Genomic DNA, 6,310 nt, shown 5'->3' with positions numbered 1-6,310 from the left:
AGTTAAAGTAGAGATTTAATAAGATCAATTGATTTTTCTTATCTAAAGTTAATCACAGATCACTCAGATTTCGAGTAGAGCAGGGATATAGACAACACTAAACTAAAGCCTTGATCAGGTAAAGTTATAGAAACTTCAAATTTGTATAGGGATATAGAGAGCACGAAAGACTTAGTGGGGTAAAGTTATAGAAACTTCAGTTTTTGTATAGGGATATAGACAACACTAAAGACTTGATGGGGTAAGTTATAGCAACTTCAGTTTTGTGTAAGCTTGCGGCCTGTTTGTAGTTTGTATGTAGATTGTTTAGTAAAGTGTCTGCAGCAGCTTTTATACACATAGACGTTTGTTTAGGGAATGCACAGTAGCCTTAAGATATATGATGGGTTTGTAAAGTTTTTTGTAGTATGAATCTAGGACTGACGCTGGTTAATAATGGAAAGTTTTGAGAATTTTCTAAAATGTGTAATTAAAATTAATATAAATACATTACTCAATACAAATAATATAAGGATGTGATGTTTCCCGCTATTAAACAAGAGACATGAAGCATATGAAGCAGGATTCATCTGTTTCACTAAACTACAGGCGTAGCTATGGGAGGGCGGGTGGGGCGGCTGCCCGTGGCGCCTACCTAAATGGGGCGCCGAACTGGGTAGGAAGAAAATAAAAACTCGTTCCGAACAGCGTTGCTGTATTATGAATAGTCAACGTTAAGAAAATTGATTGCAACTGGGCTTTACACAATTTTTCCCTGAATTGTTGTCAGGCGCCAACAAAGATCATGAGAAAATAACTTACCTAGAGTATTATTTAAAATACAAATACACATTTCCTGAAACTCTTATTTATAATTTAAGAGTGATTTCCATTTGAAACGCTTTGTCGTGTGAAAAAATTTAATTCATGAACATAAAAGGTATCTTTCAAATTATTTAATTTAATTTAATATGTCATTGTTATCTATTTTAAACGCTTTATCGTGGAGAAAGAATGATTTCATGAATATAAAATCTATCTTTCGAATTATTTAATTTTCCATATTGATTTTTCACCCACAGAACCTCTAAAAAATGAAGCGTTCAGTGACTTTTCTGCTCTGTGTCAGCTTGGCTGTCGTTCTCTTTGTTGATCTGGCACACTCAGTAAGCTGCATCGTATTGTAAAGATTTTAAATTCATGTTGTAATGTCTGTTGAGAGATTATTTTAAAAACTAAGAGCTGTGTTAGTAACCTTGGGTTAATATAGTTTTTCCTTAACACACACACACACACATACACACATACACAGATATATATATATATATATATATATATACATATATATATATATATATATATATATATATATATATATATATATATATATATATATATATATATATGTGTGTGTGTGTGTGTGTGTGTACATTTTTGTATATATATATATATATATATATTAAGTATAAATATATATGTGTATATAGCCTATATATATATATATATATATATATATATATATATATATATATATATATATATATATATATATATATATTTATATATATATATATTTATATAAATATATATATATATATATATAAATATAAATATATATATATATATATATATATATATATATATATATATATATATATATATATATATATGTATATATATATATATATATATATATATATATATATATATATATATATATATATATATATATATATATATGTAATTAGTATTTGAATCGCACCCTGTCCATTATTTGTATGAATTTCTATTTCACATTAGACCCAGCTTGAGACAAGAGCAGACGACGAAAAAAAGCCTGGCAAGGTAGAGATGGTTTTAATCAAGGACTTACTAAAGAAAAAGTTCACAGTCTCTGCTGTTACAGAAGTGAAAGTAAACTCGCAAAAATAAAACAAAAAGAAATACACTGTAAATTAGCCTGAATTTTTTTCTTTTTAATACAAGGGAGAAAACTCAGCAAATAGACTTAAATGGATAACAAAAAGAAAAGAAACAAAACCCTGAAAAAAAGGTAACAAAAAACTGAACAACAGAAAATAGAAAACTAAAATTAAATTAAAAGAATGACTAATAAAAAACATAATTAGAAAAAACAAACAAAGTAATAACAATCTCTGAAGAAAAAAAAAACATCGTGAATGTTAAAGAATAAACCGGGAGTGATCTCCCCAAAACTTTCTAGAATATTCTTATATAAAAATACATGGGATGGGAACTCGGGCTATAGAAATGATTTTTAATCCATTTTGAATACTTAAAGTTTTAAAAAATAGAATAAAATCTCGCAGACAAAAGAATTGCACACTAAGTGAACGCCAAATAAAAAAGTGCATACTAGTGTGCAATATTATTAGTACTTTAAAAATTTACATTTGTTTTTTGAGAAATCGGAGGTAGCGTAAATTACTACTTCCGGTCATCGGAAATTACTCAAAATTTAACAGAAGGTAGAGAATTAGATCTTTTACTCACATGTGAAACTTCATTTATCTATCTGAAATAGTACTCGTTATAGGCTTTTGAAAAATTCAAAGTAGAAAAAGTACCACTTCCGGTTATTGGAAATCGCTCAAAAGTTGATACGGATTTACGATTTTGATAAAATACTTATATATGAAATTTCATCAACCTAGCTGTAACGGTAGGCCTACTCAAGTAATCGTGTTTACACACAGACACACAGACAGACACACAGACACACAGACATACGGACAGAATTGCAAAGCCAAGTTTTTTAGACTGGATTACGCATAAAACCTTTTAATTTTGATAAATCTGGATTGATAATTTTTGTTCGATTAAAATAAGTCCTCTATACTTCGGATGTGAAGAAGGACTGAGGTGTAATACGGTGAAAATTGTTCAAATTTCAAGTGATTTTTGTGCACGATTACAATACTTTCTCTATACTTCGTATATACGAGAAAGTAAAAATTGAAGTTCAATATTACAACAAAAATGAAAAGGAAAGAAAAAAGCATAAGCAAAAAAACAGTTACAAAGAAACACAATTAAAAATTTAATACAATGACACCAAAACCAATGAGCCGAGTGTAGAAAAACGAGGATAAAAAATATGTTTTAAATGGAACTATTTTAGAAATGGCATTTTTTTACTTGATATTTCTTTATTTCCAACTTGCTTTATAATTAAGTGAAATGAAACAAATTATAATCTCAAAATGTTTTTCCCCTCTCTTAAATGTGTTGAGTTATTAAAGTCTGTATGTTGTTTTTTTTTGTATTCCCAATTTTAATATTTCTAAATATATTTGTTTGAACAATTTCGCCTTGAAACACAATGCCTTTGTTCGGGCAGTTAAAATTCCACTTAAAAGACCCTTGCCTGAACACCGTGTGGCCGAAAGACACTTGCCCACATGCCGTCTGCAAGAAAGACACTTGCCCAAATGCCGTTTGCAAGAAAAGACACTTGCCCTAACTGATGTGTAGTTGACGGGGTCGTTTTTACCACATGCCGTTTTATCACATGCCGTTTTGTCACAGGTCGTTTTGTCACAGGTCGTTTTGTCACAGGTCGTTTTGTCAAAGGCCGTTTTGTCACAACACAAAGTAGCCACCGTGTTTTTGTAGTTTGCTTTCCTGTGTTAGAATAAATGGAAACTAGAAATATGATTGCTAGTTCCAAAGGTCAAAGCACCGCTATGGTCAAAGGCCCGCTGTGGTCAAACCCCCTATGGTCAAAGCCCCTATGGTCAAAGCTCCGCTGTGGTCAAACCCCCTATGGTCAAACCCCCTATGGTCAAAGCACCTGTGGTCAAAGGTCCGCGCACCAGGATTTAAACAAGACCTACGTGTATAAACTGGACTGTCATCTCCAGATTAGATCCGCGGGGGCCCTATATAGTTTTTCAATCACCTGATGATGATATTCATCTAAACATGTCTAAAGAAAATCACCGTAATGTTGATCTACATATTGTTTTTGCAACAGCATGTGTTTTTATTGACAATTTCATGCTTTCTTCATAAAAATAAATAAATAAATAATAAATATAAATTTAAAAATCTTGACCTTACGCCTCTAAGATGGCCTTCTTCATATCTGTGGTAAACTTCAAGATAAAAACATCATGCATTAATTGTGTTTTGCTGACCTCGAATTATCGTCCATGAATTGTCTTGATGGACATTTGCTGTCAAAGAAATGGTTTGTCCAGATAATGAAATAAAGGAGGAAGGGGCGACACCAAGACTAGAGAGGGAAATAATTGGAGGGGTGGGGTGACACCTACAGTAAGTTATCGCACCGGATGAGACCCATAATAGTGACGCCACTGGCTGTTTGTGAATACTTTAGCCGACATAAATGGAGATCAGTGGTTCTTAGCCTGGGTTCGATCGAGCCCCAGGGGATCGGCAAGTCAGTTTCAGGGGTGAGGTGAGGTCAAGATACACACCCAACTCAAATTATTGAGGATCGGATTTTGTCAGTGCGGACGATAAAATTATCAAGAAGGGTTCGGTGAATGCGCATGTGTGAAACTGGTGGGATGCGGTGCCTTCGAAAAGGTTGAGAACCACTGATCGAGATGTAAGGAGGTTAAAAAGATAATAAAATCAGGTTTTAAAGTCAAAGATGGTAATTTAACTTAAGCGTTCCGCGTCAGTTGGTCTGGGGTTGACAGGGAACTGGGTCAACGATTTAATATTTCAATGAAGATTATGTTGCAATTATAATTGGTTGTGAATTATTGTTGTTTCGTTAATAGAATTGATGGTGGAGATGGAGGAAAAGGGAGGGGGGGGGACTACGTCAGGGATGAGAGTTTTCTAGGTTAAGGTCGAAAATCCGCCTTAACCCTAGGCCAAGAGAAGATAATTATGTTTTTGTGTTTCGGTTATCTATTTGTCCAACTTTTTCTAAAATAACAAACGTGCATGCGTCATTCTAGAGCTCCGCGCCGTCAAGTAAAAGTTTATGGCAAGATGAAAAGGTGCAGGTTCAATTACCTCCTGCGTCATACCCATTAGCCAAGTTTTTGATTAGTTGTGCGGACTCAAAATTAGCGTGTCAATAATCCGGATGCTACAGTTCCTTGATAAAACTCTTACAGCGATACATTTATTTTTAACTGAGAAATGTGTTTACCTAAAAGTTATAACAACAGACTGAACAAAAAAAAAAAAGAAATAATTATATCTCTGAATAATAAGTTACAGTTGCATAAACTTGATTATGCCACAAGGGGAGGAGGCGGGGTGGAACAAAGCCGATGTCCCAGAAATAGGTGAACTCATCTTTATTGTTGCCTCTGCTGTACTTTAAAACCGTTTTTTTTCCCACGTTTTCTTTAACTTGCTTTCTCTGTGTCTTTCTGTGTTTGTTTGTCTTTCCAATCAAATCTTGCGATCGAAATTTCTGGCACTTCCCAGTTAGCTAGCGCGCTGAAATTTTCAGGGAAGCTTTCTTTTGGATGACCATAGAATATGCAATTGTTATTATTACTAAATTGATCAATGGAAACATTTTATTGAGCATTTTAGACCGCTATATAATCTATATATATAATTCTCCTCTGCGAGCCATTAGAAAAAAAAACCAGCGACGCGTACCTCGCGCGCAGTGAAGCGAACGATCCCACGTTGCCACAGGCTTAGGGGCAAATAATTTACTTTGAACCGAGTTTAAACTTACAGGATGTAGGCCAGTTTGGGGGAGACGATATGGTCGAGTGGTTGGGCACACGATTGCTATCCCACTCGACACGGGTTCAAATCTATGTGTTCTAGTCAGTAACGTATTCACACAACGATTTTTTTTCGAGTTGTCTTTTTACGAGTTGTCTTTTTACGAGTTGTCTTCGTTTACCCAAAAAAAAGTGAAAAGATAAAATCGATAGCAAGATTTTAATGCAAACAGACAAAGACTAAAAAGTAGAAAATAATAATCATTAAAAAAGTTTTAAAAAACCCACGTTTTCTGATTGAACTAAAAAGTAGAAAATAAATACTATACATCACAATAATGCAAGCGATCACTCTACTATAAGCGATCAAAAACGTGGGGCGCCGTGATTTTCTTACAGTTTCTAATACTGTTGACTCTCTACAAGCTCCCTAATAAAAGTCAATAGTATTATCTAATCAATAGTAATATAACTTTTACTTCGGCGCCCCACGTTTTTGATCGCTTATAGTAGAGTGATCGCTTGCATTATTGTGATGTATAGTATTTATTTTCTACTTTTTAGTTCAATCAGAAAACGTGGGTTTTTTAAAACTTTTTTAATGATTATTATTTTAAATTTATTTATTTGAAATTTAA

General features: G+C 33.2%; 1 long non-coding RNA gene across 1 annotated transcript; it reads left to right on the top strand.

Moving 5' to 3' along the window:
- LOC131952439 (uncharacterized) lies at nt 1-1,934 on the top strand. The gene is made up of 3 exons (XR_009388534.1): nt 1-118; nt 1,062-1,145; nt 1,780-1,934. It is a non-coding gene; the product is annotated as an uncharacterized LOC131952439 (long non-coding RNA).
- Nucleotides 1,935-6,310: the final 4,376 nt, after the last annotated feature.

This window comes from Physella acuta, unplaced genomic scaffold, assembly GCF_028476545.2.
Source record: "Physella acuta isolate Inbredline_101_S28 unplaced genomic scaffold, ASM2847654v3 ptg000873l, whole genome shotgun sequence".
Lineage (NCBI taxonomy): Eukaryota > Metazoa > Mollusca > Gastropoda > Physidae > Physella > Physella acuta.
Note: the sequence above shows the minus strand (reverse complement) of the source record. Positions and strands in the feature narration are given on the sequence as shown.